The sequence below is a fragment of the Motacilla alba genome, chromosome 5 (assembly GCF_015832195.1).
Source record: "Motacilla alba alba isolate MOTALB_02 chromosome 5, Motacilla_alba_V1.0_pri, whole genome shotgun sequence".
Lineage (NCBI taxonomy): Eukaryota > Metazoa > Chordata > Aves > Passeriformes > Motacillidae > Motacilla > Motacilla alba.
In genome coordinates this window covers 56,677,178-56,701,472 of record NC_052020.1, presented here as the reverse complement: position 1 = coordinate 56,701,472, position 24,295 = coordinate 56,677,178, and the positions used below count along the sequence as shown (strand labels likewise).

General features: G+C 50.0%; 1 long non-coding RNA gene across 1 annotated transcript; it reads left to right on the top strand.

Moving 5' to 3' along the window:
* Nucleotides 1-6,254: 6,254 nt before the first annotated feature.
* On the top strand, nucleotides 6,255-15,647 carry LOC119701626. Its single transcript, XR_005257108.1, has 5 exons — nucleotides 6,255-6,423; nucleotides 10,216-10,378; nucleotides 10,941-11,131; nucleotides 11,907-12,232; nucleotides 15,396-15,647. It is a non-coding gene; the product is annotated as an uncharacterized LOC119701626 (long non-coding RNA).
* The last annotated feature ends 8,648 nt before the right edge of the window (nucleotides 15,648-24,295 follow it).

Below are 24,295 nucleotides of genomic sequence, written 5' to 3'. Positions count from 1 at the left end.
GAAATGACGGCGTCGCTTTCAAGCCCGCCAGTTTACGCAGAGCAGATCTCCGAGGCCACGGGTATTTCAGCAGCAGCTCGGCAGGAACCGATCTAGCCGGTCCCCGGGACCAGGGGTGATGCCTTTGCCAGGCAGGGAGCTGGGAGGAGCCGGGATGAGGCGAGAGGAGCGGGAGCGGGGCTGGCGGGGGATGCGGGTGCCCGAGGAAGAGGAGGAAGCGGCATCGCCGCAGCTTCTCTCTCAAGGGCTGAAGCGCTGGGGATTTTCGGAGGCGAATTTTCTGAGAGGAACCAGGGAAAGAAAAAGAAAAAAAAAAATAATGTTATGGAGAGGAATGGTTGGGGCACAGTCCCGCCGAGAAAACGAAGCTTCTTGCCTCACCTGGCAAAGGCGAGGAGAAGAAGGAGAATTAACAGTTCTCCATGCCAGTGAAAGGCCATAACGGGGGCTAAATTACCCCAAATCGCGACCTCTGCGATGTGCCCGTGGCTGTCCCCACCATCCGCCTCCCTCGCTTTGTTTTGCGGCGGTTTTGCTGGAGGAGACCAAACGCCAGGTCCAAGGAGCGTGCTAAGCTTTTTTCCCCAGCAGAAGGATTTTATATTATACAATTTGACATTGATCTTTAAATCGCCTGAGCTGTGCTTTTTTTGTCTTCTCGGTCTCATCGCGTTTACTTCCCTGTCCTCAGAGAGATGCCTCCCCGGTAAGCTGATTGCTTGGCTCGATTTATTTAGCAGCCGAAGCCTGGCACTGGGGGAAGCCGGGCAGCGCTGGCAGCGGGAGATGCCCCGGCTCCCGCTCGGCTCCGGCTGCCTGCAAAGGGCAGGAGCATTTCGGCTCCGTGATTGTTTAATTCAGTCCTGCTGCCTTTTATCTGGACATAAATTCCCGTCTAGGCAGTGATTTTTGCCCCTCTGTTTAAGTTTGAATTTAAAACCTGGATTCAAGGCGTTTACACCTCCCCATGCCCAAAGCTGCTTTCTGTCCTCAAATGCATGTGCCTTGGTTTTCCCTACAGACTATTCCAGGGATGCGGCGGGCAGCAGGAATTTTTGAACTGTTTTTTCAAGTAAATTTACAGGCAGCTCTTTCCCTGGTGGAGTGTAACAGGCAAATAATCTACATTTTGGGAGTGCAGAAGGGTCGGATCACAGGGCGGGGAGCGGGGCAGAGTAGGGGTCTCCACCTGCGTTTGGGGTACCCACCTACGGGAGGTCAGGAGAGCACTTTGCACCCCAAACCCTGAGGTTGGTTGCCTCCTGAACCCCACTGGATTTAAGCCGTGCAAGAAGAGCCCGGCTGTGCTGTTTAAGCATCAAACGAGGTTGGAGTTTTACCTTGGGTTTGGGGTTCGCTGATGGGCAGCGCTTCCCACCCACGAGGTTGTTTTGGGAGCAAAAGCGGTGTTCGCCCTCAAAACGCAATCTGCTGAAATACATCGTGCTCTTTTCTTTATTTCTTTTCTTCCCCGGGAAATCGGTGAATTGGATTCAATTTCTCCATCGGCTTCTGCGGGCAGAGTAGCAGCGCTTATTGTGGCGAATTAAAGATATAAAGAGAGCGGAGAGCACATGCGCTCAGCGTCTGCTACCGCGGGATTTCTTCCCAACTAAAAACCACCTGGAATTTGTTCAATAGGCAGCGGGGATGACATTGTCTCTTTCGACAGGGGGTTTGAGAGTCGTGAAGGATGCGGGATCTCCCGAGTGGGCAGTGGAGGGACCCTCCCGCGGGTGCTGGAGGCAAGAGCACAAACCAGCCTTTGCAAAGAGTGCCCGGGGAGGGGAAAGGAGCCCGGAGCCCCCGTGGGAAGAGCAGCCCCGCTGCCCGGCCTTGCTTGTTGTGGGAGAACGGGAGAACCGCGCGTCCTCCAGCTCCGCTTCTTCCCCGCCGGAGCTCTGCAGGGGCCGGGGCCGTGGGGCTGCGGCCGCGCCTTTAGCTCCGCCAAAAAGACCCAAAATAAAAAACCTCGTTTCACCACCCCGTTCCCCCGTTTGTTATTTTTTTTCTCCCAACCGCCCTTTCCCTTCCCTTATTGAAAGTGAATGTCCTTCCCCCAGGTTTTTCAGGAATTTTTTTCCCCCTAAAGATCAGCCCAAGCCGTCCCCCTCCCGAGCCTCTGGTTGTTTAAAAAATAATAATAATTATGAACGGGTAAGAGTGAAGGAGCTTGTATTTACACTAAACAAAACGCTCCGAGAAGGGTCACTAAAAAGTCTGCCTTGACCCCTCTCTCTCCGGTTTAACAAAGAAGGAAAATATTGTATCAAAAGTGAAGTGAATGGGGAAGGCGGAAAGGAGAAACAGCTTTTCCTCTCTTCAGCTGGGAAGGGGGGAGAAATGTTTGAATGTTTCCGTTTCTTTTGAGAAGCGGGGCAGCCCCGGGCAGGGCTGAATGGGAAAGTCTTGTAAGCGGGCTGGGAGGCTGTCAAACTGCTCAGAGGTAATCACTGCTAATGAAGGGGTCTCCAGCCCTCCCTGGGACAAAGGATGCTTACGAGTACCAGCCGGGACTGAATACCTAATAAGTTTGCAAGGGGGGAAAATGAGTGAGCTGTCTGTAAATTGATTTTGTAAGAGGAAAAAAAAAAAAAAAAAAAAAAAAAAAAGAAAAGAAAAGAAGAAGAAACAAAACCAGAAAAAAAAAAAAACCTTGCAACAACAACAACATCAAAAACAACAAAAAAGCAAAAGGCTCGCAGGTTGGGGAGAGAGCCTGGCTCTGGCACAGCTGGGGACAGAAGGCCCACTTATCCGGGCAGCATTGTCCCCGTCCTGCACTGCAGAGGAGGACTGCTGCTTGCAGTGGAAACTGCGGTGGAGGGAGGGCTGGGGGCTGCAAGAGCCTTGGAGAAGCCACACAGCTCCTCCAGGCTGGGGTACCGCCCCAGCTGCTGCCTGGCCCATGTGGGTGCTCCCTGCACGCCCATCCTCACACCCCAGTCTGCACAAGCCCTGCAGAGCATTCATCCCATCCCCACCCCACAGCCCAGTCCCACAAAAGGCACTGTTCCCTGCTTGCTCTGCCTTTTGCCCCTTCTCTAACCAAAGGGTTTTCTTTGCAGAACAGAAAAAGGGGGTGTCTGGAAATCTATTTAACATCACACCACCAGCAGCACTTCTCTTGCTTGGGAAGGCTCCTGTACAAAGGGTCAGCTTTAGCTGGCCTGGAGCTGGGTGCTGGGAGATGTAGGAGGGGGCTGGGTTCAGGGGGAAACACCCTTGTGTGACAAGAAGAGCATGTGTGTGTGCCATAGCTGTGGGAAGCAGGAGAGTGAGCCGCATTTTGGACCTTTCCCGCATCCAATTAAGGGCTTGGGAGGATCAGACTCTCGAAGATCCAGTTACCCCTGGCCACTGAGGGGGTAATACCGTGAGAGAGAGCGTAATACTCCCCAGCCGTGTCTGCCCCGCCTCCCCGCAGTGCCAGGCACCCGCTCTTCCATGTTTCTGTTATTTCTTTCCTCTCCAGGAGAAGATCCACGTGTGTTTGCCGGAGAGGAGGATGGAGGCGTCAGAGGCCAAAGGGAAAGGGCACTGCGGGGTGCAGGAGCTGCCAAACTTTGACCTGTCCTTTCCCTTGTCTCTTTCCCAAGGCTGCCCTGCAGCCCCAGCACCCCAAAGGAGCCTGAACCCTGGGCTGACCTCGGTGTGCCCCCACGAAGGGGACCCAGAGGGTGAGACCTAGCTGAGGATCCAGGGAAGAAACATTTCCTCTTAGATCCTCCGAGGCTTACAGCACTTTGCACTCTATCAGCATTTATTCTTGGCACCAGGGTGACAGAAAAAGCCCGTGGATGTATATTCCCTTCTGTCAGGACTGGCTGCAAGACCCCCAGCCAAAGGCTAGGGAAAGGCTCCCTTTCCTTCATCACTAGCTGCATCCAATTTAAACTCCCCCAAATTGCAGAAATTCCCCAGAAAGGCACATTTTAACCCCGCTGCCTTCTGATCTGTGGCATAGGCCTCTCTGGCACACACTTTCCCCCGCAAGAAATATGGTTTGGAAGGAAATTTCCAGCTTCAAACCATGTTAAAGCAAAGTGGGTTCACATATTTGTCATCTCTGCCTCTTCCCAGTGGTGTGAGAGAGGCACTGTTGCCCCATAATCCTCCACACTTTGTTAATTTTCTCCTTACACTTAGCAGAGCTGGTGCCATTCCATCCCACTGGAGTCAGCCCAGAGCATCAGCCTCAGCACTGTTTCCACTATTTCTGTCCCAGAAATCCTGAAAGTTGTGCCAGTCACCCAGTGCTCTCCCTGTTTGGAGTAAAACCCAGGGGACTTGTCTTTTATCTGACAGAGCTGAGCAAAACCCACTTCTGTGGGTGACCCTCACACCCAGCATGGGTGGGATGGGATCCTCACCCTCCCCACTGACTGCAGAGGGAAAAGCATCTCCTTCCCAGCAATGCCCAAGGAGGAGCTTGGTGGGACCTCCAGGACTCCCTCCCCACCGAGCAGCCAAATAAACGGTGTCAGACAGGACTTGCAGCTCGCTATCCCCAAAATCTGGATTTGCAGCTCATTTTCAGGCAATCAGGACAGCCTCATGAGGAGGGTGTCCATATGGGGACCAGACTTACGGGGTGGTCTCTTTTTTCCTTATCACACCTTCATCCAGCACCCACTCCTGACTGGAAAACACCTGGCAGGGTTTTAGGGCACTCTGCCATGTCTGTGCTATTAAATTACTGGTTCTGACACTGTTGGCTGCTGGTGGGGTCACTGCTCTGTGCTTTTCAGCCCCCTCACCCTCCCAAAAAGGTGGCTGTGTCCATGGGAAAGGTCCTGCATGCCATGCTGGCTGTTGAGCTCTTCCCTAGGGATCGTGTGAGACAGCTCTGCCTGGTCTGAGGCAAACCCGAGCCAGGGACTCTTCTAACGTTTTAATAGGATAAGTGATGAACCTCAGTGCCCTCATATGCTTTAATGTACAGATACAGCCAGACTAAATCACTTGAGACATCCCAAACAGCCTAAAGGATTTAGACACATCTCTTTATTTCCATTTAAAGCTGTTCCTCTTGATACCTCCTTTTTTTTTTCTCCTTTTTTTTTTTTAGCAGTCTAATATAAAGCAAAGGTGTGAGAGGAGAAGGTCTAATAATCTAGAGGTAGGAGCAGAATGGAAGCATCTATTTGTCCTGAGCACCCACATCTTATTTGCACTGGTCTCAGAAGTCAACCCCTTTGAAAACTCCACAAAAGCTGGATAAAGGTTTCAGAGTGGAGCCTCTGAGAGACAAACAGCCACTGCTGAGATCTGCATACACACACAGGTATTGATCAGCAGAACAAGCTCCTCAGCCTTTATTCAATAACTCCATAGTAACCTCATAGCACACTATTTGGGGCTTCTCTAGGACAAGCAGGAAGTTTTAACCCAGCACCACCTTCTCTTTTTCAAGACCTGTTGATTTCAACAAGAGCTCTACAAGAGGAGAGTAGGACTTGGGTGGTTTTTTTTCATTTTTTAAATCTATCTTTTCTTTTTTTCCCTTTTTTTTTTCAGACCGACCTTCTGCTGGTCTGAACATTCTTTCAATGCCATTAGTGGTTCCATTCAGGACAAAGCCATCCTGTTCCTCCCAATGTCACTGGCTGAGATGCATGTGCTTCTTCAGAAGCTATTCTTGAAATGCTTTCTCAACACATGGCTGTAATACCAAGGTAACTGAGGATGGAATGAGAGCTCTTCTTTGGATCTCTGCATGGGAGGGTAATTCCCTGTTAAATGGACAGTGAACCAGCCACACACAGGGACACACAGCTCCAGTGTCTTTCAGGAACCTCAAAGAAACACAAGAACAGCCAACCATCCCTCAGGGAGCAAATCACTGTGTCTGCAGGCTGGGAAAAAAGCCTTCCCATAAATATCTCTATCAGGACATTTATACTGGAAACTGCTCTTCAGGCCAGATCATTTCTTAAGTCAATTTGAAGACTTTAGGGGTTGTTCTTCAAAATTACCTTGGCTTGCAGCCATTTTCCCCACCACACCTTCCACTAGTGCAGGTCAGCAGACAGTCCCTGCAGTCACCTTGGGGACAGATGTCCCCAAAACCGACCTGGAGGGGGTTGATCTCCCGACTGCCTGTGGTCAGTGGGAGAGAGCAGTGCTCAGGTGGGTGTCTCAGGGTGGTGTGGTCAGTGGGAGAGAGCAGTGCTCAGGTGGGTGTCTCAGGGCGCCTAATCCCGCTCGGGTTCTGCTGGCGCAGTAATCCAGCCCCGTCAGTCAGGCTCTGTTGCCCGGACAGCCGGCCCCACCCTCCTCCCCCTCTGTCCTCAGCAGCAAGGAGATCTAGGCAGTTTTAACCAAGATCATCTCTCTAATCAAGTTCACTGTCTGCCAAGGCTCGGCTCTGCCCATTGACCGCAGAGTGAGAGGAGACTCCTGAGGCCAGCGTTGATTTCTGTGAGTATTGTTCCCACTCAGTCCGTGATCCTTTTTATCCCCTGAGAGCCCCAAGTGCTGAAGGAGTGCAGATGCAAACCAATTTGGTTGTTAAGCTTAAACTGCTGAAGTGTTTCCTGGCAGACTCATGTGGCAGGTCACCTGTGGGTCAGAGGGACTTCAGGGCTCCAGTGGTGAGATGTCCTCTGCAAGGAATGGTTCTTGAAGCAACACTAGAGCCACATTGCTACTTAAAAGCACAAAGCTCATGGCTTCTAGGTGGATCTCACTGTTTTTCAACTTTTAAAAAGATATTTTCCCCAGTAATATTTCAATTTATTACTAGTTAATCTAATAAACACACCTATTACCGTATTTTAGCTGTTTTCTGCCATTTTCTCTAGGCTTTGCTTCTGTTGGAAAATCATTGTCTCTTTGCTGAAGAGGTGAGCCACAGGACCTCTGCTAAAAATCTTCCCCACAGAGGCATCCTTGGTGCACACCAGACTTGGTGGATATGGTTGTTTACAAGCATCAGGTCTTGCCTTTCGCCCTTCCTTCATCACACATTGGCTTTCAAATGTCTCATCTCAAAATTAAGTGTTTGTAGGACAGGGGCTTTAAGCAGATGAAATATTAAAAATGAAGTTTTTTAGCACAGCTTCAGAGTAAAGCAAACGAGCTGCTCTGCCCGTGGCTTGCTTTTTAGAGACAAAGTATTTGTTCTATTACTTATTGATGTTGCTAATTGCCATCTGAGGGTTTGGAGGGGCAGGGCAGCAGGCTGCATCGCTGGATGTGGAGCCCTTCTGAGATAAATGAGCTCCGAGAAGCAAAGCATTTGCTGCAGCAGCCCTGGAATATGTGCTGTGTTTTGTAATATGTGCTGCGTTTTTGCAAAGGCACCCAGTGCTCTCCATCTCCTTGCAGAGAGAGAGCTGCTGGTACCCAGCTCTTTTTTTTTTAGGAAGCCACAAAATGCAATTGCCTCATTTTAAAAGCCTGAATTTAAAAATGCTGACCCAAGAACTTAGGTTTGGGCCATGCTCGAATGCTTGCATGCTCACTTTCCTGAATCCAAACCAGATTCTCCTCCCTCCCTCATGCCCACACTCATCACACACAGCTACACACACATAGGGAGGAGGCTGCAGAGGAGAGAGCTCTTAGTGTTCTGCCTAAACTAAATGTCCATTATGGAAATAAACATGCTAGAGGAAGAAAAAAAACCCCTGCATCCACATTAGCCATTGAATAGGTTATTGCTTTACAAGTACAGTATACAACTTTTCATAGAGCTGCTACCTCTTGTATTGGAGCATGAACATTAACCTTCTACAGTTCACCTTGGTTTGCAAACTGCAGGAATCAATTCTCCTAAGATGGATGTTCACATCTAGTTAGCTTTCTGCATTATCTCAGCTGGAGAGGTCACTAAAAATAGTTGTATAGCACTTTAAATTTTTAACAGGGAGACTTTATTATCGTTTAGATCCATCATCGCTGCTTTACCTACCACGGCTCTTCCAGCTGAAATAATGCACAGAGCTGGTAGTGGCTAAGTGTTTTCAGAGTTCATGCACTGATGAGCAGGACAGCTTGGACAATATCTGAATTGCTTGCAACAGCACACTGAGCAAGCTGCATGGACAGTGTGACACCGGTTCAGTAAATCCCCACTGCTTCAACTATTTCAAAAAAATGCCTTTTTTTTTTTTCCTTGCTCTCCTGCACTGCAGGAGCAGGACTGATCTGTCACCGTGCGCTGCCCTGATCCTGCACAGTCATCTTCGTGGCCAGCAGTCCCCAGCCTCCCCGCAGCCCTGCCGCAGCCAGCAGCAGGGTGTTTGTGGTGCAGGGAGCGCCGAGGGGCTGCAGGAGCACACCCACATTGTGTGGGACTGGGTGACAGAGGAAAGGCTGTCCTTAGCAGCGCTGCAGCGCCGTTTCCATTTGCTATCTTTACTGCTTTTAACAACTTCCTGTGCTGTGTATAAATAAGTCACCTTGCCAAGGCCCTCACAGCCTCCCAGGCATTACAGCTGGCTGTTCTCATGTCACCTCTTATGTGTCACTACACGCATGGGGTTGTAGGGATACATTTTGTCTGTTGAGGTTTGTCTGTGTTACAGAACTAACCCAGTCATTGTGAGGTTCCTGAGTTCCACCTTCCAAATGCACACACGTGAGAGCACAGTGCCTTGGCCCAGGGCCTTGGCCCAGCTGCTCACACTGCCATTGGTGGTCTTGTTTTCACTTTTATTTATTTATTTTATTTATTTATTTAAGCCATGAGGGCAAGGCTCAGAGCAGACATGAAATGCCTGGCAGCACAAGCAAAGCATCAGAAGACACCAAGAGTGGTGGAGCAGGATCATTGCTTGGTTACATTGCAAAGCAGGCGTAATTAATGAATTGCTTTCATTTCTTTAATAGAATGGTATTAATTATTTGTTGCATAACTAAACAAACAATACTTCCTTCAGTATTAATTGCTGAGATCTACATTGCTGTCAATTCAAGCCAGAACCAAACACATCTTAAGACCAGAAGACAGCTCTTGTTGACTTCCACGGCTATTAGATCAAATCCTTCTACAGCAGCATGAGAATACAACACTCGGGGCTTTAATTACCTGGGCATTAAGAACTTTGTAACAAGCTGCACAACAGAACCTAAGAAAAGTTCTTTTTCCACCTTTGCAATTTTGCTTCAAACCTCCAGAAGAGGCTGAGCTGCTGGGCATTAAGAACATCCAGAGAGTAGCTCTCACTGCTTTGGACCTTGAGGAGATGGACTGCAGATGGTTCCCTTCTGGAGCAAGAAGGAATCTCTTGTGATGGGTAACAAGGTGGATAAAATCATAGAATCATAAAATGGTTTGGATTGGAAGGGACTTAAAGCTCATCCGGTTCCAACCTACTGCCATGGGCAGGGACACCTTCCACCATCCCAGGCTGCTCCAAGTCCTGTCCAACATGGCCTGGAACACTGCCAAGGATGGGGCATCCACAGCCCCAGTCAAATTAAAATTAGCCATTTTGCAGAAGTCTAGGATTATTTTCAACTGCCAGCCTTTTCATCTTGCTGAGGGATAGAAGTACACAGAAGTACAGACAGAAGAGGGACAGAAGTACACAGCTTTGGGTGTTGTGTGGTGTTATTCCTGTCTCTCAGAGAAGTTTCAGAAACTGGTCTTTGAAAAATGAGTTACCCGTATTTTTTATCTTGCAAACTTTAATTCTGAAGGAGAGTCCTTCAATGGGAGCTGTTCTTAACCAGTCAGGACTGATCATATCCAGCTGGCATCTCCTAGCAACCTGGGATGAAAGCTCCATGTTCCAAGGGAGCTGATGGACCTTTAGGTCAGGGATACACCAAACTAACCAAGCTTTCAGTAAAACTCAGCAAATGCAGAAGTCTGTGAGCCGAGGGCTTTGCTGACGTGGTGGGTCAGTCATGGCTCTGGCGTCCCATGAGGACAAAGGACACAGACATGCTGGCAATGCCCACACTCACGGGACAACAGTGACACAGCCCCAGCCCACACCCTCACACCCTCAGAGTGCCACCCACCCCGGGGCACTGTGGTCCCTGCAGCACTGAGGCATTGGAGCTGCCAGACCCCAAAACCAACAGGATTTGGGGCGAGTCTGAAGCACTCGGAGGAAGTACTTGGATGCTCTCATGTTGGCTCCTCTGCCCTGCAGTGTCTGTTTGCTCATCACAAACCCTCCCTTGCCCATGTGCTCTTTGCTTCAGCATCTTTTCAACGCCTGTGGTACCCTCCTTTCTGCTCCTCCTCTTTTGCAGCCCTGTCCCATCACTCCTGGACAGCCCCTCTCCCCACATCCCTCTGGAGCTGATCTGATCCCCTCCGAGGCTCACAGAAAGACCTGGCACCAACGTGGACCCCTCTGCTAACAGGACACCTTTTCCACAGCTCCCAGCTGTCCTTGTCACACCAAGCCCAGGGGTGAGCATGGCCTGGCAGCAGAGGGAGCTGCCAGAAAAGAGCAGAGCACCGAGGTGCTGGGGGGATCCCCACAGGGAGGGACTTTTTGAGACAGAAAAGGATTTCCCACCCACGAATGTCCTTTTGGATTGTGAAAGCTTTTACCACCTAGAGCATCTCATGTCTCAGCACACCTAAACGTGGTGCTAATTGGCACAGCATCACCTGTCTGGAACCTCTGCTGTGAGCACCTTTTCTTGCATCAAATGTAAGAAAAAAAGCCAGCAAAAAAAAAAAAAAAAAAAAAAAAAAGGCATTGTTTCTCTCCTGCTGTAAAAGTCTCTTATCTCAGAAGCATGTAAACCCCCTGAGTCCTTGAATATTAATTCAGAGATTTTCCCATTCAGGTATTAACAATGAAGGCATTGACTGTTTTCCTCATGGATGTCTTCTGGGTGTAAAATTTAAAAAGAGATGTAAAGGCCACCACACACGAGAGGGATCCGATGTTGATTCAAATGTGTCATTCACAGAGTTTATGGGCATGCTGGGACACTCCATGGATAATGCATTTTTATCCTAGATGTTTAGGGCTGCGGGTGAAAGGTTGGACCAGCTGGAGAAGACCCCAACAGCACTGAGAGAAATGCAGGATTTCAAAGGAAAGGAGACATTTTCCTAATGGGTTTTCAGTCTCTACCCTCACTCTACTGAAAGACTCCAATTTCTGTGTCTTGTCTCAGAAGAGCATTTTCACACTGAATTGCCAGCAAGGTGAGCATGGGACTGCAGGTGTCCCAGTCCATGCTGAGTGCAGAGCGTGGCAGACCCTTGAGGGTGGCCTAGGAGGCACAGAGGAATGGACACAGAGGATGGTGAGCAAGGTGTGGAGGAGCCTCTGCCTGCTGTCCAGACCCTGACAGGCTCTGTGGCACACTCAGATGTGTTTGCACCCTCCCTTTCCATCTGCAGTCCTCTGGGAGCCCCTCTGGGTGTGCCCAGGGGAAGAGGTTGGCACTGCCCCCCACATCTGCGCAGCTGATTTCAGAGCCCAAAGCCAAAGTTCCATTTCCCCACTGACATGAGCAGGTCCCTGGTGCTACTGCTGGGGCAAAAATGGGTAAATTGAGGCTGAGGAGAGGAGGTGGTGCTGGGGCACACAAAAACCAGCCCCCAAGAACCATCCCTTTGCCTTTTGGGAAGGGGCAGCAGCCTGGATTAGGGCTAAACGGATTTGTGCTTGCAGGACCCCGGGTCTCTAATTGGGTTTTTTTTTTTTAATTCCTGTAATCCTGGATGATTTGGAGCAGATGCTTCGAGATTACTGCTAGGGCCCAAAGGTGACTGCAGGAAAACACAGCCAAGCCTGGCCAAGCAGTGCAGTGGGCTGGGGGTGCTGCTGTGCTTGGGGGGCTTCTCCCCTGCTTAGAGGGGCCACAGCACCAGCAGGGCTTGGCCTGAGCTGGGTTTGGCCCTGCACCAGGATTTGGGGTTACTGGAAGCTGCTTTGCTCTTTTTCTGGTGAATGATTTAATGTTGTGTCCCACAGGCTGCAGGTGGGGGAGGACGGAGCCCATTTCCCAGGAGATGGCTGATGGGAAAGACAAAACCATACGGAGTTGCCAGAGAGAGTTCATTTTTCCTGCCTGCTCCTGAGCATGTGTGAAAATCCCCTGGGTGTTGGCAGCAGCCCTCACACCTGAGAGCCCCATGTGAAGCTGTGAAGGTGCCCTAGCAGCCAGCCATGGCTTCAGCTGATCCCATGAGCCAGATCTCGCTGTGCAACCCACCAAAGGAGGAGGATTCGGCTGCTGGTGGATTTAACCCATCAAATACTGGTGGAGGCAGACTTTTTAAAAGGCAATAAGACAAAAGGTAATGATTTTAAACTAATGGGGAGTACATATGAGGAAAAAACTGGTTTTGATGAGGGTGGTGAGGCACTAGCACAGGTTGCCCAGAATTGGTGAATGCCCCATTCCTGGAAACATTTAAGGCCAGGCTGGAGAAGTCTCTGAGCAGCCTGGTCTGGTTGAAGATGTCCCTGATCGCTGCAGAGGGATGGCTGGATGGCCTTTCAATGTCCCTTCCAGCCCAAACTACTCTGTGATTCTGTGAAAACCTGCTAAACACGGGCTTGGTCCTGGCCTGGCACCATCCTGCAGCTCTTCTCCAGGGCTCTGGTGGAGCTGAGAGGATCCTGCGTGGCTTCCCCTGGAGACACCAAGGGACTGCATTGAGCAGAGAGACAGCGAGAGGCCTGGGACAGGAGGGCAAGGAGTTTCATCCAGGGGATGAGTCAAGGGGTTGCTCAGCCTGGAGGAAAGGAGGCTCAGGGGGGACCTTCTCCCTGTCCACAACTCCCTGACAGGAGGGTGCAGCCGGGGGGGGGGGTCGGGTTCTTCTCTCAGCTAATGAGTGACAGGACAAGAGGGAATGGCCTCCAGTTGCACCAGGGTAGGTTTAGATTTAATATTAGAAGAAAAATTCTTCACTGAAAGGGTGGTCAGGCATTGGAACAGGCAGTGGTGCAGTCAACTCCCCTGACATATTCCAAAGGTGTTGTGGATGTGGCACTCTGGGACATAATTTATTGATGAACATGCCAGCGCTGGGTTATCAGCTGGACTTGATGGTCTTCAGGGTCTTTTCCAACCTTAAAAATTCTGTGATTCTGGGAAAATTCACTTTCCTCTATACCAGCTCAGGGAATTCTGAGGATACTTCAAAAAACCCCAGCCTATCACCACCCTCTACACAACGTACAAATTCATTGAGGATGATGCCCAAGAGCGTTTGGATTTTCTTGGCCCAACAGGACTCTGCTGTCCATTCATTATCTCTTCCTTCCTTTGTCTCTTCACAACTCCAGGTAGGATGAGCTGGAACCCACACTTGATCTTTGGGAAACAGCTGCCTAAGCTCTACAAAATGTTGAGAGGCTGGATCCAAAAGCAAACCTGTGTTTATGGGTTCCAGCAATAATTTTGCAAGTCTCTAATGCTGCAGCTTCAAGCAGTCATTTAGGCTAAAATCTCTTCCTCCGTCTAAATTATTTAACAAATACCATACAAAGACATGTAATATCTGCAATATTCATAGCCTTGGCAGCAGGCTGAAAACACTTGGCTTTGCACAGGGTTATTCAAGGTTTTCCTTTGAAGACCAGTAGATTTCCGTTGCTCCTCTGTCACTGAACGTTGCCATACAACATTAATAGCACATAACTGATGATTCATGGGCCATTTGTGAGAAAATGATGGCTCAGAAGTGGTTGCAGTAAACAAAAGCATATCTTATCAAGCTTCAACAAGATGTGTGTGCAGGCTGACTTGCATGAGGCAGAGATTAACGATGATTATTAGTAACTACAAGCCCCAAGCCAGGGAAGCACTTAAGCACAACCTTCTGCCCCATTGGCTTCCTAGAGTGGCCCCTAAAAAAATGCCTGGGATACTTCAGGGTGCTCGCAGGCTCAGTGCTGGCCCGTGGTGTGCAGGAAGTGGGACTGTGGTGCCAGGGCTGTTATGACCCTCTCCCATGAAAGCTGAGGTGGATGGCAGCAGTGTCTTCCTCTTGGGACAGGTGTCGTCTTCCTCCACTGCTTGGAAAGGAAGGGCAGAGTTGATCTGGCAATGTTAACATTAAGTGTTTGGATAGAAAAGCTTATAGCCAGGCAGTTTTATTGCTGCTTGGCAGAGCCAGCTGCTTAGAGACGCTTTGGGTCAGGCTATTTAAAGGCACCACTGATCTCCAGCCTGCTCCCTGCAGCCACGAAGCTGTGGCTGGAAAGGAGGGAGACCTCAGACCTGCTGAGGGTGGCAGGGAGAAAAGGGGTCCAGAACACCCCTGCTGCAGGAATGCATGCAGGTGTGGATGAGGATGGAAGGTGCATGGGATGGAGGATGAGCAGAGCTGTGTCCCCTGTGCAGCTCCAGGCTCTGGAGCTGTCTCGGTGTCAAGGCAGGGCTCCCCAGGCTGGCCCCAACATCACTGCACGGGTCAGCCACACAAACACTCCCTGTACCCATCCTGAGCTGCTCAAGGCCTGGCCCAGCTGAGGTGGCAGCAGGGACAGGCAGCAGGAGCAGGGGGTCCCTGTGCTCAGGGAGGGGAGCCCATCAGAAGGGCTGCAGGAGCAGCTGGAACCGTGGGGATTTTTAAATTTAATTTTTCTCTAAATAGTAATTTTTATTTTTTTTACCAGATAGTAATAGAATTATCATAGAATGGTAGTCATTTGGATTGAAAGGGATATTGAAGACTATTTTGTTCCAACCTCCCTGTCAAGGACACCTTCCACCAGACCAGGCTGCTCCAAGCCCCATCCAAGCTGGCCTTCAACACTACCAGGGATGGGGCAGCCACAGCTTCTGTGGGCAGCTTTGCCAGAGCCTCACCACCCTCACAGGGAAGGATTTCTTCCTGATATCTAGTTTAAATACCTTTTAGTTCTAATTCTCTTTTAATTTAAAACTACTCCCTCTTTTCCTGTCACTTCCTGCTTGTGTAAGAAGTCATTTTCCCACTTTATTAAAAGCCCACTCTAGGTGTTGGAAGGCTCCCATAAGGTCTCCCCTTCCCTTCTCCAGGCTGAACATCCCCAGCTCTCTCAGCCTGTCCCCACAGGAGAGCAGCTCCAGCCCTCTGAGTGTCTTTGTGGCCTCTCTGGGCTCTCTCCACCAGGTCCAAGTGTACCTGAGGCAGAGTTCTGGGTAAGATCTGACCTCCAGTTCCCACTTCAACCCCCCTCTGCCTCATTAAAGCCTCTCCTGTTAACTCAGCCACTTGTTCAAAAAAACCCCTTAAATTTGGCTGGTGGTTTGGGTACCTGTGCTTGCTGTTGTGTCCCACAGCCAAATTCCAACTTTTTGAGAGGAAAGTGAGCTCTTGGCTCTCGGGGTGGGGGTTGGAGCAGGGCTCAGGGCACTACCCATTGTTAGTAGATATTTAGAATAGAGACCTGACAACGTAAAGGCCTTTCAAGCCTCTAAAGGGGGGAAATGATGTCTTAGGTTTTGGCTTTTATGTTTTTCAGATTCTGTGCTGCTTTAGTGTGGAGTTCTGAGCTTCATATTAGGGGATGGTGAGCTCTCTTCACTGAGCAGCTGGGGACCAAGGACAACTGACCCAAATTTCAGGCCAAGAGTGTAAAAAACGGTGGAATGAAGAGAGAAAAACAAGAAGGATGGGGCTTCATAACTTAAGCTATAATTGACAATTAACTGCAATATGCAAAAGGACCAGAACTTATTAAAGTGAGACCTTGTGACCGGTTGTCTGTTTTGTGACTATTTTGGTTTTATTTTGGGTGTAGCCCTGGCTGGGCTCTTGTGCTGCCCAAGATGTATCCATTGAGGCCTTCTAATAAATCCCTGCTTTATTCTTTAGCTCAGTCTAGGCTCTGTTCTAGGTCAGCCTTCACTCGGCATCACCCGCGGCTCCTGGAGCAACAGCTCCACCGTGCGAGAGCCGGGAGCCTCCAGGCACCGACTGCTCGGCTGCCACAGCCACAGCTGTGCCTTTATTCACTGCTTAATTAGCATTGTCAGACTTTTTTTTTTCTTTTTTGCAAGTGTGAAAATATTTTAAAATATAAAATATAATATTTTAGTATAAAAATATTCAAATATTTCAAAAAGCAAACCAACACCACCCCTGCACACCGATCCACGGGGCAGCTTCTCCTGGATTCCCACACAGGACACACTGATTATGGCAGGGGTGGATGAGACATTGTTAAACATGGCAGCCTGCAATATTGCTGCACTGCAGCTCCTGGGAGCCTGCAGTAATTCCAGCGGGCCCGTGTGTGACAGACCCTGTGGGACACAGCCTCCCGCTGATTCCCCTGTCCTGCTTCTGCCCCAAGCACGGGTCACCCGCTTGGCATTTTTGTGGTTTGGCTTGTAGTGTCTCCGAGGGCTGCAATGGTTTAATAGCCCCACTGGAGTCTGCCTCTTGCCAAACAGTCCCAACACAGCAAACCGCAGAGCTGTGTTTTGGGTTTGCTCAAACATTCTTACTCAGGGTCCCGTCCCATCCTGCCGAGGCTCCTCTCAGTGCTGAGCCCGGCCAGGGCTCACCCAGGGCTGCCCCAGAGAGGTGAAGAACTGGGTGTCACCTCCAAAAAGCTTAGCAGTGTGGGGTTTTACCCCCGGATTGGGGTGACCCCGAAAGATGGAAAAGTCTCTCCTCCAACCCGTGCCTTCGAAGAAAGACTCAGTAGTCTTCTGTTGTCTGTTCTCAAGGTTGTTTATTGTTGGTTATCTAAAAGATTCTTCTCCTGAGCTGCTGTGGCCTGTTCAGCAGGTCAGACAAAGGCACACTGCCCTCCCAGGGGCTGGTGCCATCTTTTATATCATATATTACGTACTACATGTTTATACTTTTCCCCAATACCTACTATCTATATTGAATAGTGACTTTCTACTCTAAACCAATCTGTGAGTGCCAACATCACCAAAGACATGGAGGCTAGGAAGGAGAAAGAAGGAGGACAGGGCACACCCAAATCCCTCCATCTTAGAACCCCTGACCCCCATGTACAAAACTTGGACCCCTGCGTACAAGGCTTAAAACCCCCCTGTACAGCACTCAGAAATCCTTCCTTTCACTTTGTGACTACTTCTACTACAATATCTAAACTTTTGTGACTTCTTGTTCTTCCTGCAAAGTTGGTAAACTGTTCCATGGGTCAGATTCAAAGCCACAGGGGTTTCTGGCTGCATGCCAGGGTCTCAGATGCTTTTGACCTGGGTCTGGAACATCCGAGAATGTCTGTGGAACGTTCTGAGTTCCGACAAGCAGGAGCTCAGGCACGCCCCTGAGGGATGATATGTGTGGGATAAGGGCTGGCAAACCTCATCTTCCACGCCGGTGAATAAAACCATGGGGTTGTTCCGGAGCTGTGTGAAAAGAAGGCTCTCTGGGCTCACTCACAGGCTGTGTTTGGTGTTCCCCCCTCCCTGGGGATTCTCTCTGGCTTTGCTGCCCTGCACAAAACAAACCTGGCTCATCGGGATACACCAGTCCCGGGCCAAGCTAGGAGGTCATTCTTTCCTAGGGTTTTTGGTACCTGCCGCCATTCCCCATTGCTCTCTACTCCTTTTCCCTCTCCACCCCCCTTACTGCAGATTTTTTGCATGGAGGGGAGCACACTGATTTCCTTAGTGATCCCCCAAGTGTTTGCTGTCTGTGCCTGCCCTTCCCTGCTGAGGTTTGATGGACAAACACCCCGGCAGCCCCAGTGGTGTGTGTCAGGTGTGTGTCAGTATGTGTCTGACCCTTAAAGGACAAATCCCACAGCCTCCCCTCTTCCCTCTCCCCAGAGAGGGCTTGTCGGAATCCAGAACATCCCTCTGGGTGCCCTGGATGGCCAGAGCCGCTGGCAGGGGGCTCTGAGACCCTGGCATGCAGCCAAAGACACACGTGGGGTTTTGATCTTAGCCCGTGGAGCAAATTACCAACTCTGTATGAAGAATTACAAGCCACACACACAAGTTTAGGTATTGTAGTAGAAGTAGTCACGAAGTGAAAGGAAGGATTTTTGAGTGCTGTACAGGGGGGTTTTAAGCCTTGTACGCAGGGGTCCAAGTTTTGTACATGGGGGTAAGGAAATCTAAGATGGAGGGATTTGGGTGTGCCCTGTCCTCCTTCTTTCTCCTTCCCAGCCTCCATGTCTTTGGTGATGTTGACACTCACAGATTGGTTTAGAGTAGAAAGTCACCATTCAATATAGATAGCAGGCATTGGGGAAAAGGTATAAACATGTAACACGTAATGTGTGATATCAAAGATGGCACCAGCCCCTGGGAGGGCAGTGTGCCTTTGTCTGACCTGCTGAACGGGCCACAGCAGCTCAGGAGAAGAATCTTTTAGATAACCAACAATAAACAACCTTGAGAACAGACAACAGAAGACTACTGAGTCTTTCTTCGAAGGCACGGGTTGGAGGAGGGACTTTTCCATCTTTCGGGGTCACCCCAATCCGGGGGTGAAACCCCACATCTGGCGTCCCTGGGTGAGCAGGAAACCCGACAAGGGCTCTGACTGCAGCGGATTCCAAGCCATCCCACGAAAACCCTAAATCCTGTGGGATCTGAGCTCTGCCAGAGGAAGCCCAGGTCTTTTGATGCCACCTTGTGGAAACGTCGCTGTCCTGCCGGCACCTGTGCCGGTGTCACCAAGGGACGGCGTTGGGGGCTGCAGTGGTGGAACCCTGGATGCTGAGAATTTGAGACTTTCTGTGCTGACAGGCACTGACCCCCAAGAGAACCCTGCATTGGACCTGAGGCCGTGGAGAAGGAGTCCAAAACTGAATGATAGAACTGGGATTGTGGGTGTGAAATAGAAATGTGTAACATCACAGAGTGGAAAGCATAAAGGTTTTAGAGTATAGTAATTTATATAAAGCAAGATGAAGGTTTTAGGGCAGAAGCTGGTCCTTCTTCCTCACCTTCTTCTTCGTGAGTTTGGGTGGTTTTGTGTAATTGGATAAAAAAGTTCCCATTGCAGCCATGGGTGGTTGGTTATTGGGTTAAAAGTAAAAATAATTCAGGTGTCATTTCTTAATTGGACAGTTTATCCTTAAAAGGCCTTGTAGAGAGAGATGGGGCTCCATTTTCAGTTTGTAAGAGTGAAGTGCTGTAGAACTCAGGGTTTGTGAGACTGTGACAGAGATAAGAGCTAATAAACATCTGAGTCCCCACAAGAAATTCCATCTCAAGCATTTCATCCCGACCCTGGCAAAAAAGAAGTTAAGGCTCCATTGAAGTGCAGGTGGCTGGGGAATATTTTGGGGTGAGGCTGGGTGCAGCTGATCTCACTGTGGCTCAGGTATGCCCAGAAAAGCCACCCTGGAGGGACAAGGATCCCCCTGTGTCAGGGCAGCCCAGGCATCTCCTGGCAGTCAGTGTCATTTGTGTTGTCACCACAACAGTGGCAAGAGGTGACAGGAGGATCCTGAGTCTTGTGTCACATCAAATGACACAGTCAGGAGAAAAAACAGATCAGCTGCTGGGCATGTGAGTGCCTGCCCTGGCTTGTGCTCCATCCTCCTGTGGCGAGAGGAGCAGCAGAAAAGCAGCTGCTCTCAAAGGGATGGACAGAGCTGGAGCGAGCCTTGGACAAGCTTTAGGTGAGTAAACCCAAAACTGCCAGGCAAATTCATTCCTGCTCAGCAGCCAGCCAGCCAGAAAGGTGAAAGTTCCTGCCCATGTTGTCTGGAACAGAAAATCCTCCATGACTGCACCGCAGGCCAAGCCTGCACAAGTCCTCTCCCAAGGATAAGGGTAACCTGGTAATTCTCATGTCTCCAGGTGTACCCTTGGCATTTTAGTACCTGGACAGGATCAAGGTCCTTATTAAATTGACTTATAGGTGTTTTGTGTTCATAAAAAACACCCAGAAAAGAGGATCTGTGCATGCCTCATCCGCTGCTGCTGTAAGAACTCCAAATGCATCCCTCCCAGGAGAGCATCCTTGCCAGCAGGCTGCAGGTTTATGGATCTATTGGAGGATGCCAGAGGGAACTCCTTCCTCGTGTTGAATCTGGACAACAGCAAAGTCAAGACTTTTCCTCTGTTCTTGGTTCACCAGGCCCCTGCTTCACTGCCTCCAGCAGGAAAAACTTTTGTCTAATCTGACAGATAAACTAGTGCCTGAGTGGCTCTTCTCTGAAAGACAGGCAGAGCCTTTCCCTGACATCACACAGCATCACACATCCCACAGAATACAAAATTTCTACAATCTGTGCCTTAAATCTTTCTGAATATCTCCCTTTAAGCCTCTGTACACTGATTTCAGCCCCTATCAGTATCTTCTGATTCCCAATCCGAGCATCTTTATTTGGGAAATGTGGGCAATGAACAAGTACCTTTAAAATATGAAAATAAATAGATTATGTATCATGGTGTGTTGTTCTGTATTTAAATTTGTCTTTGCCTTATGTTGGTTCTAAACTGTCTTACAGTTCAGAAATCACAAAAACTTCTAAACCAGCAAAAGCTGCAAATGAAATGACCCTAAATCAGGTAACCACATCAAATACAATTAGTGGGGTTAATATCCAGGTCATAGTTCAGGATATTGGCACTTTCAAGGTGCTCTTGCCAACTTGTATTACCTCCTGGGGTACTTTGAAGGAGTAAAACTCGCATAGGAGTCAGCAGCAAAAAAATGTTTGTTTTCCACCACTGCTTTGGGAGGGGAGCCCCAGGGATGCTGCTCTGCCATTTGCATGGTAGAAAAAAGGATTTATGGAAAGAATGAGGAAATATTTTCTAAATTGTGTCCTGTATCATAAAACTTCCGTTTGGATACTAACAAGTGTGAAATCCCAGGGAAGGAGTCATAACCAATGCCAAGAAAAAAAGCTGTGAAAATGTGACCCTCTGAAAAGTCAGGTTAGGAATTTTTTCCTAGCAGCAGTTTTCAGCTTGATATAAACGTTATCACTTGAGCATGCCTTGGTTTGTACCATTGGGATTGCCTTTGAAAAGGCATGGCACGATCTCATGTTTTTCTTTCCTTTCAAAACCTTTAGGGTTGAACCACAAATGGCATTCTCCCATGAAATCCAGCTCCTCTGCCCAAGAGGCCACATAGACAGGCAGCAACACAACATTCCTTCCCAGGTCTGAGGGAAATACGTCTGCATTCATAAATTTAAACATCTGGCTGCACTACAAAGTAGGTCAGAGCTCACCTCTCAGAGAAGGATTTGTCAGAGATACAGGAAATCGTGTTTTGTCCCTCCCGTGTCATTTGTACAGCAGCAAAATCAGAGCAGCTGTTCCCCCCATAGGTGCTGGGAGGTGGTGGCTGTGCCCAGAGGGTGTCAATGTTCCCCTGCAGGGGAATTAAAGTGTGGCTGATGCCCTGTGTGTCCTGCAATGTGGCACATTGGTCTGTGATGCCACACCAGTGTGCGCCAGTCTGTCCCTGAGCCTGGGCAGGCCAGTGGGAATGAGGAAACCTGGGGGAAAGTTTGTGTTTCAGCCAGTGCTGCGGCTGCTGCTGGGTGTTTGCAAACGTGCTCCAGGCAAAGCTGTCACCCCGAAGTTTAGGTGACATCAGGTGTGACCATGGCCAGCTCTGTGCTGACATCTGACTCCTCTCTCTTGAACCTGAGCACCGTTCCAGCCTGGCAAAAAAGGCTTTCCAAAAATGTATGTACCTACAGCAAGGGACGAGAACAGTTTCTTGAAGCAACATCTGCTGGAAAGTCTCTCTGTGAGACTCCTCTGGTCCGGGTGTCACCTCCACATCTCCTTGGTGTGCTGCCACTTGGTCAGCACTGTGGCACCAGCCTGGTGACACCCTGCCCCACCAGCCCCTGCCCTTCTATTGCCACACGTCCGGGGTCACCATCTATTACCACGAGTCTTCTGGGCAGTCTGGACTTGGTGAAGCGAAGGAGAGATCTTGACTCCATTTCAGAAGGCTGGTTTATTATATTATGATATATATTACATTAAAAAGACCACACTATAACTGTACTACAAAGAACAGAGAGAAAGATTCATCAGAAGGCGAGACAGGAATAGAAAGGAATCAATAACAAAGTTCTGTGACTCCTAGAGAGTCCGAGAGCTGCTGCCTCCTGGATTGGTCACCAAGTAGAAACATCCCACACTGACCAATCGAGGAAGCACCTGCTGCATCCCACAGCAGCAGATAACAAATTGTTTACACTTGAAGCTGAGGCCCTTCAGCTTCTCAAGAGAAGAAAATCCTAGGAAAGGGATCTTCACAAAATATCACAACCACACCCTTCCCCTGCTGCCAGCAGATCCCACCCTGCCGAGGCACAGCCTGGTCTCCTGGCCAGAAAGCCGCAGGGGGAACGTCTCAGGCTGTGATGGGGGATTTTAGTTTGTTGGAGCCAGGCTCGCTGCCAGCCCCGCTGCTCCTGCCTCCCCAGTCGCTGCTCCAGCCCTGCCCTGGGAACAGGTCCCAGCAGCCCTCCAGACACGTCCCAGCCAAAGGAAATGCCCCAAGCACAAGCTCCAGCCCGGAGGTGGCACAGCGGGGACACCGCTTGCCACCAACCCCGGTAATTGAAATGCTCTGCCGGCAGCAAGGGACACTGCGGGTCCTGCGGGGAGAGGAGAGCGCCGGGCTGAGCCCCCCGGGCCAGGGGCTGCTCACAAAACACCCGGGAAACAGCCCCGACAGCCGCAGAGCTGTCCCCAGCTCCGGGAACAGCCAGCCAGCAAGGGCTGGTCTCTGTCCCCTTCCTTCTGCGACAGCGCCATCCCCGCACGGAGCTCCCGGGGGAGGCTCATCCCACTCCGCATCCCTGGGCTGGAGGCCGGGATGAGCTGGGGCAGGGTGGCAGGGGGTCAGCAGGGCTTTGGATCCAGAGCAGAGCATGAGCCAGTGGTTGGGCCCCGCTTTCCTGCCAGAAAACTGGCAGGAAATAGCTGCAGTCCCAGCCCTCCAGGAATGGCTGTCCAGGTAAAACCGGAGCAACAGGGTGGGAAGGATCCCAGGATCCCAACAAAGAGTTAATGATGGAAGCAAAAATGGGGGAACGTTTAAAGGGGCAGGCAAAGACATGAGATGGAAGAGGCCAATAAGGAGTAATTTTATTTCTCTCTACAATTAAAAGGGGTCAAAAGTAAAGATGGAGCTGAGCCTGGGTGTTACACCATCCATCTCACCCATACCACAAACAGGACAGGCTGCCAGGCCCATTTTCAGCACCATCATTCCTCTTTGAGACTTCATTTGAATATTTTTCCAAGGATTCTGGCACTGCCTCCCTGCTCTTCACCAGACCAGAGCCTCACTGTGCTTGCAGGAAGAGACAGAACCTCCACTGTTGCTTCCCCAGCCTCTGCAAACATGGCTGGCACAGAGCTCCTGGAATTGCTTCCTTTATTTCCATTTAATGAAATACCCTGGGAGGAGAGGCTGGCTCTGCCCTCAGGCCTGTCCTGGCTCTTTCTCCCTCCTGTGCAGGCAGGACATGAAAATTTCTTGGCACATCTACAGGCACGTGTGGGTGGGTCCTGCTTGAGGGTGGGAAGCAGCTAAGGAGGAGCCTGTTTGGATCAAAGTGTCCATGGAGCCAGCATGCAGGGATGCTCTTTTAGGGGCTGAACCCCACAGTGGTGGGTTGGAAAGCAGAGGAGGAAAAGACCAGAAAAAAAACTGTCGGGTCTCCTGCCCACCCAGGGACGCCAGATGTGGGGTTTCGCCCCCGGATTGGGGTGACCCCAAAAGATGGAAAAGTCCCTCCTCCAACCCCTGCCTTTGAAGAAAGACTCAGTAGTCTTCTGTTGTCTGTTCTCAAGGTTGTTTATTGTTGGTTATCTAAAAGATTCTTCTCCTGAGCTGCTGTGGCCCGTTCAGCAGGTCAGACAAAGGCACACTGCCCTCCCAGGGGCTGCTGCCATCTTTTATATCACACATTACGTGTTACATGTTTATACCTTTTCCCCAATGCCCACTATCTATATTGAATGGTGACTTTCTACTCTAAACCCATCTGTGAGTGCCAACATCACCAAAGACATGGAGGCTAGGAAGGAGAAAGAAGGAGGACAGGGCACACCCAAATCCCTCCATCTTAGAACCCCTGACCCCCATGTACAAAACTTGGACCCCTGCGTACAAGGCTTAAAACCCCCCTGTACAGCACTCAGAAATCCTTCCTTTCACTTCGTGACTATCTCTGCTATGCTATCTAACTTGTGTGTGTGGCTTGTAATTCTTCATACAGAGTTGGTAATTTGCTCCATGGGCTAAGATCCAAACCCCACGTGTGTCTTTGGCTGCATGCCAGGGTCTCAGAGCCCCCTGCCAGTGGCTCTGGCCATCCAGGGCACCCAGAGGGATGTTCTGGATTCCGACAAAAAACCATAAGGCTGTCAGAGATGGTCCTCTGCAGGTGTGGCTGTAACTTTGCAGCCCTCAGCCGCAATGGGT